Source organism: Ovis canadensis, chromosome 14, assembly GCF_042477335.2.
Source record: "Ovis canadensis isolate MfBH-ARS-UI-01 breed Bighorn chromosome 14, ARS-UI_OviCan_v2, whole genome shotgun sequence".
NCBI lineage: Eukaryota > Metazoa > Chordata > Mammalia > Artiodactyla > Bovidae > Ovis > Ovis canadensis.
This window is the reverse complement of record NC_091258.1, coordinates 73,758,080-73,768,266: the sequence shown is the minus strand read 5'-3', so window position 1 is coordinate 73,768,266 and position 10,187 is coordinate 73,758,080.

Here is a 10,187-nt window from a genome sequence, read left to right as displayed (position 1 = left end):
TTGTTTGAATTGCCTAGAAGTATAGGCAGGGCCATTGTCTGTTTTTATAGAGTTGGGAGTTCTCATTATTGCAAAACAAGCTAATGGGTGGGTTATAACGTGCTGTGTAGCCTCACCTCGAAGAGGGGTGGCCCATATAAAAGATTTTGGGTCGATACAGACATGTAGGAAAGAAGATGGAGAAAGTTCAGGGCAATGAGTTACATTCATTTGTCATAATTCATTGGGTTGTAATCCTCGAGGATTAACACCCTATGCAATGGGTCGAAGATGTAGGGGTCTACAAGTAGAGGAATTATTAATGATTTCTTTAGCATGGTGGTATGGAATTTTCTAAATTTGGTTTAAGGAGCCAGCATTATTGTACAATAGAGCATGTTTTTCTTCAGGAGTAGCAAAAGAAACAAGTTTATCAGCTTGTTCACTACCATGAGTCATAGGGCCAGGAAGGCAGGAATGTGTTCGAGTATGGGTAATATAAATGGGGGAAGTGCAGTCCCTAATAAGAGACTGTAGTTCAAGAAAAACTTGTTAAATATTAGGTTGATTGGAATTTAATAGAGCTTTCTATATTTCCTAATATAAAAACTGAATATAAAGAGTAGAGACTATATTAATAGGGTAAGGATGTAGGTGAAAAACTTGAATGAGTATATAAATCGTTTTGTTGAGCAGAATGAAATTTAGTATAAAAGACTTTGTATTCTTTGACAGACCAGAATGAGGCTTTGGTGTTTTTAGTCCCATATATATAGAAAACATCAGCTCGAGGTATAGATAGTAATGTGACAATGCAAGAGATAATAAATTCAGTATTTTTCAAGAAATTCCAGAGTTTGTTAGAAGGATAATGAAATGAAATATCTTTAAAATATTCCAGAAAGGCTATTTGGAAATTGGTAGAGGTTTGCAGTGCATTCTCACATTGAGATTTATTAATTACAATTTTATGAGGATTGGAGCCAATTAGAGTCTTAGTTTTATTTCTCCCATTGATAATTATTAGAGTGATCAAATCAATATAGGGTGTAAGTGACCTTATCCCTCTAAAATGGGTATAGATCCATTCTATCAGATGTTCTTGTTGGGCAAGAAGTCCCGTGGGGGAATGGAGAAAAGGGAGTATAAACAACTCGAGAGGTAAATCAAGTCTAACACGAGTAAGAAACTGTTCTTGCAATTTATTTTGTACTAAACAAGGGCTATTTAAATAAGGATCTCCTTTCAAAGTATTCAGTAAATTAGTCAGTTCATCATTTGCAATGCCTAAAGTGGGTCTAATCCAGTTTATATTGCCTAAAAGTTTTTGAAAATCATTCAAGGTTGATAATTTATCAACATGAATCTGTGTTAGTTGGGGAGTAATACGTTGTCTATTAACAGCAGATCCTAAGTAATGGTAAGGAGTAGAGATTTGAATGTTTTCAGGAGAAATGATTAATCCAGAGTCTTTCAAGGATTGTTGAGCTATGTCAAACTTTTGTTGAGTTTCTAAAACAGATGGAGCTGAAAACAATATATCATCCATATAATGAATAACAAGAAAGTTAGGAAATTGTTTTCTCACAGGTCCAAGGGCTTTGGCTGTAGGGAACAAGGTATAAGGAAGGTTGGGAAGTGCTTGCAAACAAGACACTCAACCAGGGCTGAATTCTTGCAAATGAGATGTTCTGCCCAGTGTAGGGAACAAGGTATAAGGAAGGTCGGGAAGTGCTTGCAAACAAGACTCTCATCCAGGGCTGAACATTCTTGCAAACGAGATGTTCTGCCCAGAATCCTTGTTTGTTCCGGTAGGAAAAGAACATTTCTTGCACACAAGGATGTTTCTCTGATTCCTCAAAAGGAACAGACCCGGGGACAAAATGGATTCTAAGTTGATAAGGATGTTCTCAAAACAAAGTCTTAGCTGCAGTAAATAAGTTAAGGAAAAGGTTATCTCATCCCGCGCCTGCACACTGTATAGTCGCTGAATCATAGTGTTTGGCAACTTGCCTTGTAGATTGTTGTGCAAAAGATATAAAATAAAGCAGCTGCAAGAAGCAGCAGAAAGATTCTAGCCACTCTGCAGGTTGGTGTTTCATTTCGTCGCCAGCATCTGGCGCCCAGCGTGGGGCACGATGGAACTGAAAGTGTAAGCACCCCAGGGCGGGACGCTGAAAGGGGGACTTTCAGGAAAAAGAAAAAAAGAGAAAAAGAAACAAAAACAGAGAAAAAAAGAAAAAACCATGGGGAATTCCCCATCTTTAAAGTCACAATATATGGAGCTGGTTAAGGAGCCCCTGCATTCTATAGGAATTAAAACGTCTACTCGCCGCTTGAGTGAGTTGTTTCGCCTTAGAGAGCAGCATTGCTATTGGTTTCAATATCAAACAAAAGTACAGCTAAATTTGAGGGAATGGAAAGTGATACAAAAGGAGTTAAGAAGGCAGCATCAAAAAGGAAATGTGATTCCTTTAAGGCTGTGGACTCTATGTAGCGCTACAACGCCGGCTTTAAAATTCATGGCTGCTGACAGTGAGGCCGCCTCATGTTCTCTTAAGAAGGATGATCCCCCGTATGAGGATGTGCCTGTGAGTGAGGAGAAGGAAGGCGAATGTGAGTGGGGGGCTTCACCTCGGCCTCCGCCCAAACCTCCGGATGGTAGTACAGATTCATCCACTGAGACAGAGATGTGAGTTCGGGGGAGGATTCAGATTCTGTAGAGGCAATGACTGCTGCCTTTCAGAAGGTTTTATTAAATAGAAAATGAACTTCCAAGGCTGTTAAATCTTCTGCACCACCCTACGCATCCCTATTTCCAGTAGCTGCCGACAAGGCTGAGGTAGGGAGAGAGAATCAGCGATTTACAGTTCCTGCTACTATGTTCTATGATGATGATGATCTTCCAGCGCCCCCTGGAGGTTTTGTGGATCCACCTCGCCTCTTTCCCATTACACGTCAGCATGATGCCCGGGCGGGAGTGGTTAATGTTCAATATATGCCCTTGGAGTATAAATTTTTTAAGGATCTTAAGGCCGCTGTTTCTCAATATGGTCCCCAATCTCCTTTTGGGTTATCAATGTTAGAGAATGTGGGAACTTCTAAATTAATTCTTCCTCTTGATTGGGAATCCATAGCTCAAGCTGTTTTACAAGGATCTCAATGGTTACAGCTTCGTAGTTGGTGGGAAGAGGAGGCTAGGAAACAGGCAAGAATTAATGAGGGACAAAATCCACAAGGTCCCTTAGAAGATAAATTGATGGGAGAAGGGCAGTATCGAGCCTTGAGGGAACAAGCTCAGTACACAGATCAGGAATTACAGCAGGTGCGTCAGGTTTTCTTAAGGGCGTGGCGTAGAGTGGTACCTACTGGACAGGCTCAACCGTCTTTTGTGAAAACTATGCAAGGTCCTAATGAGCCTTATACAGATTTTTTGGCCCGCCTTCGGGTGGCTGTTGAACGGGCAGTCAGTCGAGATGAGATCTCAAAAATTTTGCTTGATACACTGGCATATGAAAATGCTAATCCAGAATGTAAAAGGATTTGGGGACCTTTAAAAGGACAAGGGGCTTCTGTGGCTGAGTTTATAAGAGCATGCTCTGGGGTTGGAGGAGCTGAACATCAAGCCTCTGTTTTTGCAGCAGCTATGGCAAAGGCTATGAAACCTCAGAGGGGAGGAAACTTTTCATTGCGGGAAGCCAGGACATTTTCAAAAAGATTGCAAGAAACGAAAAGATGAGCTAAAAAATGAGCGAATGCCAGAAAAGCGACAGCCCTCAGGTCTTTGTAGGAGATGTGGCAAGGGAAAGCATTGGACTCAGGAGTGTAGATCCAAAACTGATCGGGAAGGGAATCCCTTAAGTGCCCCTTTGTCGGGAAACTTCCCAGTGGGCCTGAGCTCCTGGGGCCCAGGAACAGTACCGGGAGCTCCTTGCCAGTCTCCTGCACAATTCAGTGCCAATCTCGACAGCCAATTTCCTCGAATGGTGCTCAAATGATGATTTCAGATTTGAAGGCTGCTACATTAGGTAGTGCAGCTGCAGATCTTCCATTAGCTGAAAATGTTCTTTTATCCCCAGGAGGAGGTGTTTATAAATTATGGACTAATATCTTTGGCCCATTGCCAAGAGGAACTTTTGGGTTAATTCTGGGACGAAGTAGTGCAGCATTAAGAGGATTGATTGTATTCTCAGGAGTAATTGATTCTGACTATGTTGGGGAAATTTTAATTATGGTTTCTACATCACAGACTCTTTCTCTACTGGCAGGGGAACAGATTGCGCAACTTCTCTTGCTACCTTATCACCTGTTTCCTTCATATTCAAATGAGAGAGTCGGTGGTTTTGGAAGTACAGGACAAAGTATATTTTGGGAAATGCTTATTAATGACTCTCACCCTTTAATGTCACTGATTATTGAAGATAGACAGTTTGAAGGACTAGGGGATACAGGAGCAGATGTTTCAGTTATTTCTCTCCAGCAGTGGCCTAATGACTGGAAAAAAGAAAAAAAGTCCTCTTGCTTTAACAGGCTTAGGATCTATAGCAGATGTGTGGAGAAGCGCTCAACCTTTGTCATGCCAATTGTCTAATGGAAAGAAAGTATTTATTTCTTTTTACATTGTTAATATACCTATTAATATCTAGGGAAGGGATCTTTTATTTTCTTTAGGAACAACACTCACCATCTCTTCGGAAAACTTGTAGCCACTGCTCAGATTCCTCGAGCTCTCCCATTGAAATGGTTAACTGATGTCCCTAAACGGGTTGAGCAGTGGCCGCTTCCAAAAGTGAAGCTCGAGGTTTTAGAACAATTAGTAGAAGAATAGCTTCAATCTGGCCATATCAAACCTTCCACATCTCCTTGGAATTCCCGTTTTTGTCATTAAGAAAAAATCTGGTAAATGGAGAACGTTGACTGATTTAAGGGAAGTTAACAAATGTATAGAACCTATGGGAGCTTTGCAATTCGGTCTCCCTTCTCCTGCCTTGATCCACAGAATTGGTCTTTGATGGTTTTAGATTTGAAGGATTGCTTTTTTACTATTCCTTTGCAAATAAAAGATAGAAATAAATTTGCTTTTACTATTCCAGTGTATAATCATGGGCAGCCCATAAAACGTTATCAGTGGACAGTGTTGCCTCAAGGAATGATTAATAGCCCTACACTTTGTCAGGAGTTTGTTGATCGTGCTCTTATCACTGTGAGGCGACAATTTTCTAATTGTCTTCTTTATCATTATATGGATGATCTTCTATTGGCTGCTCCTAGTAAAGAAGAGCGAGATAAAGTTTTTATTCATGTGAAGAAAGCTTTAAGTGATTTTCAAGTTGCACCTGAAAAAATTCAAACTGAATTTCCTATTTCATATTTAGGTGCTATTTTGGAACGACAAAGAATAAAACCTCAAAAAGTCCAAATTAGACGAGATAATTTGAAAACTCTTAATGATTTTCTGAAGCTTTTGGGTGATAGTAACTGCTTACGTCCCATGTTGGGGATCCCTACACATCAATTGCGTCATTTATTTTCTACCTTGGAGGGTGGTGCTGCTCTTAACAGTCCTCGATCTCTTACTTTCAAGCAATAGAGGAATTACACTTTGTAGAGCAACGGTTGAATGAAGGGTTTCTTACTTATCTACAACAGGATCAACCTATATATTTCATAGTGTTCCATACTCCCTATTCTCCTACTGGAGTTATTGCTCAATCTGCAGGGTTGATCAAGTGGGTATTTTTACCCAATAACTATACAAAAAAGCTTACTACTTATATGGATAGAATTGCTTTCCTCATTCTGAAAGGTTGAGGCCGTATTACCCAGTTAATTGGAAGTGACCCTCAAACAATCATTACTCAACTTACCTCCACTCAGATTTCTAATTGCTTACAGTTTAATGAAAATTGGCAGATAGCTCTTGCATCTTATTCAGGGACTTTTTCTAATCATTATCCTCAATCTAAAATGATAGATTTTCTTCGACATACATCAATGGTTTGTAAATCTCCTATATCTAATATTCTGGTTGAAGGGAAAACTATTTTTACAGATGCCAATAAAAATACCGCTGGCTATGGGACTGATACTACTTCTAAAGTTGTTCCACATTCCTTTTCTTCCATGCAGCCTGCTGTCTGGCATTACAGGATTTTTTTGATATTCCTATTAATATTGTTTCTGACTCTAAATATGCAGTCTTTTCATGTATTTATCTTCCTGAAGCCACTCTACCATTAACTTTAAAAACTAATATTGAAAAATTACTTTTTCAGGTCCAACAGTTATTAATCAGGCGAACAAACCCTGTCTTTTTTACTCATATTCAAGCTCATTCTTCTCTCCCCGGACCATTATCTCAAGGAAATGCAAATATAGATGCCTTACTTTATCCTTTACAGTCTGCAACACAAGAACATTCCTTACATCATACTAATTCTAAAGGGTTACAAAAAACTTATTCGTTAACACGAAAGCAAGCTCAACGCATTGTTCGTTCCTGTTCCATATGTGCACTGTTTGTTTTGCCCTTTGCCCCTCCTGGAGTAAATCCCAGAGGACTACAATCTAACCAAATCTGGCAAATGGATGTTGTTTTTATTTCCTTATTTGGTAAACAGAAATATGTTCATTATACTATAGATACTTATTCTCACTTTCAATGGGCTACTGCTTTAAGTTCAGAAAAGTTTGATTCCATTATTACTCATTTACTATTTTGTTTTGCTATTATGGGCATACCTGTAGAATTAAAAACTGATAATGCTCCTGCATATCAATCCTCTAAATTATCTCAATTTTTAGAACAATATCATATTAAGCACACTTTTGGTATTCCTTATAAGTCAAGGACAAGCTATAATTGAAAGAGCTAATCGAACTCTTCGAGAATACATTGAAAAAATTAAAAAGGGGGAAAAGGCCATTATGATATCACCAAGGGATGTATTAAATAAAACATTATTAACTCTTAATTTTTTGAATGTCTGGGGAAAAAGTAAGATGACTCCAGCAGAACAGCATTTTGGCAGTTCAGAAGAGAGGACAAAAAGCTTTGAACATTCCCGGGTATGATATAAGGATGAGATACAGGGATGGATTCCAGCAGTACTTCATTTCTTGGGGCGAGGGTATGCTTTTATTTCTGTGAGTGATTCCAGGATCTGGGTTCCATTGAGATTGGTGAAGTTTCAGGATGAGCGACCCATTCGTGCGCCAGTTTCAGGAGCTGTCCATGCAGAGGACCTTCACCTTTGCGACAAGAGAGGCAGGTCTACCGACATGGGGACAGTTGAAAAAGCTGACTCAAGAAGCTGAGAAAACATTGCCCAAAGCAGGACAACCACTGAATCCTGCTAATCTTTTGTTGACCATGATGGCGGTGGTAACTTGTCAGGTAATGTATGTGGAAGCTGCAAACTATACCTATTGGGCCTATATCCCTAATCCTCCTTTGGTGCAGGCGGTATCCTGGGGTGAAGTAGAAGTCCAAGTCTGTACTAATGAAACTAACTTTTCCCCTCCACCTGATTGTGGAGGGATTGAGCAATTATCCCAGCATGTATAGAATTATAACGTTACTAATCTCACTATAGCAGCTGAAGGTATTCCTTTATGTATAGGAGGGCATTCTTTTTGTCTGTCTACAAAAACACACTCACATCATTCTTATAATACTTGGGGAGTTAATTATAGGGGACAACACTTCGCAGTTTTTACTGTGCTCATTTCTTCTCGTGGTTTTAACACTTCACGGTCTTATTTAAATAAGAGTAAGGGGGTACATATGTCCCTCTGCCCTGCTTCATTTTTTGAAGCATCTCTATCATGTCTGGAGTGGGAACATTGCAGGGATCATGACCCTCATCTAGTTATGAATTATTCAAATCATACAATTGTAGATTGCAGTCCTACTCATGGGGAATTTTTAGAAAATGATCTAATCGATCTTTAAAATGGCATCGCATAAATGGTACCCTGAATGGTCAAGGAAATGAAACTGTAAAATGGCAACATTTTGCATTGGTTCCACCTCAATTGCAAATGGATGGGTACCCTCAATTACAAGGGGAAATATGGAAATTATGGGCAGTGTCAGGTAACCTTAATATATGGACGGGATACTTTTCTTTGAATATTAATGATCCTAGAGGGCCGTTTCAAGTTCATTTGCATATTAATAAATCTTACTCTGCTATAGCATGTGTAAAATTTCCTTATTCTTTACTGTATGGGCAATGGATTTGGAATGAAATTTGGGAGTTATATCAAGTTCTGATTGTAATTTGACTCAATGTATAAACCGTTCCTGGTGGGAAAATGTTGAAAACAAGATGGTCCATTCCAGTAATTACTCTTTGGTTACTGTGAAAGCACGGACTGAACTCTGGTTGCCTGTTAATCTTACTCGGCCTTGGTCGGGCTCTTTTGCTGTCACTCCTCTTGTGAATGCTGTACAAACTCTTCTCCATCGAACCCGAAGAACGCTTGCCATCGTCATCGCATCAATTCTCGCCGTGGCTTCAGTAACAGCAACAGCAACTGTAGCAGGTCTTGCTTTGCATCAGGGCATACAGACTGCTGATTTTGTCAGGGAGTGGCATAAGGATGGTCATTTATTGTGGCAACAACAGCATGATTTGGACGCTCAATTGGCTACTGATGTATTGAATTTACAACACACTGTTTCCTGGTTAGGAGATCAAGTGACTGTGTTAGCTACAAGGAGTGTGTTAAAATGTGATTGGAATTCATCCCACCTATGTGTAACCCCTGTTCCCTTTAACATGAGTGAAGGTTGGGAAAAGGTGAAAAGGTCTTTGATGGGACACCAGAATTTAACTGCTGAAATTATGAAATTGGAACAAACTATATTGTCAACTTTTAGTAAAACGCTGCCTGATATTATTGGTTCTGATATACTGAAGAGTCTTCAAGAAGGATTAGATAACCTTAATCCTTTAGGGCATGTATCTACATTGTTAACAACATCCTTTGTGAATATTTTGTTAATTGTTGCTTTATGTTTTATTGCTTTTATAGTCTACCGGCCTGGCGAAAAGGGAAACAATTGAAAGAAGAAGCTTTGCGTATTCAGCACCTGCAAGAAAAGAAAGGGGGAGATGTAGGGAACAAGGTATAAGGAAGGTTGGGAAGTGCTTGCAAACAAGACACTCAACCAGGGGTGAACATTCTTGCAAACGAGATGTTCTGCCCAGAATCCTCTGTTTGTTCCCATGGGAAAAGAACATTTCTTGCACACAAGGATGTTTCTCTGATTCCTCAAAAGGAACAGACCCGGGGACAAAATGGATTCTAAGTTGATAAGGAAGTTCTCAAAACAAAGTCTTAGCTGCAGTAAATAAGTTAAGGAAAAGGTTATCTCACCCCGTGCCTGGGCACTGTATAGTCGCTGAATCATAGTGTTTGTCAACTTGCCTTGTAGATTGTTGTGCAAAAGATATAAAATAAAGCAGCTGCAAGAAGCAGCAGAAAGATTCTAACCACTCTGCAGGTTGGTGTTTCATTCCGTTGCCAGCATTTGGCTACATAATATTGACACATGGTGGGAGAATTCATCACTCCTTGAGGCAATACAGTCCACTGATATCATTTATTAGGCCCGATATGATTAGGATAAGGAAGCGAGAAAGCAAATCTCTCTGGCTCTAGAGGGTGTAAAGGTATAGTAAAAAAGCAATCTTGTAAATCTATAATAATAATATGCCAGTTTTGAGGGATAGTGGTAGGTGATGGAATTCCTGGTGGCAATGCACCCATAGGTTTCAGATAGTATTGATTTTTCTAAGGTCTGTTAAGAGATGCCATTTGCCAGATTTCTTTATTACAAAAATAGGAGATTCCAAGGGGAATAAGATTCTTCAATATGCTGTGATTTCAATTGTGTATTGATAAGTTCTTTAGTAGCCTCCAATTTCTCTTTGTGGGGGGCCATTGCTCTGTCCAACTAGGCTCGTCATTTTCCCAAGTAATTTTAATAATTGCATTGATTGTTAAGTGAGCAGTGGCCCCTAGGAAAAATGTAGAATATATATTTGAGTTTGCCATTGCATAAGTAAATCTCTTCATATTATATTGAGGGGTGTATCTATCACATAAGGTCGTAATGTTGCAGGCTGGACTTTTGGTCCCTCACCTGGATATATTTGGACACTGTGATAAACCTCTTGTACTTTGGGTTGAGAAAC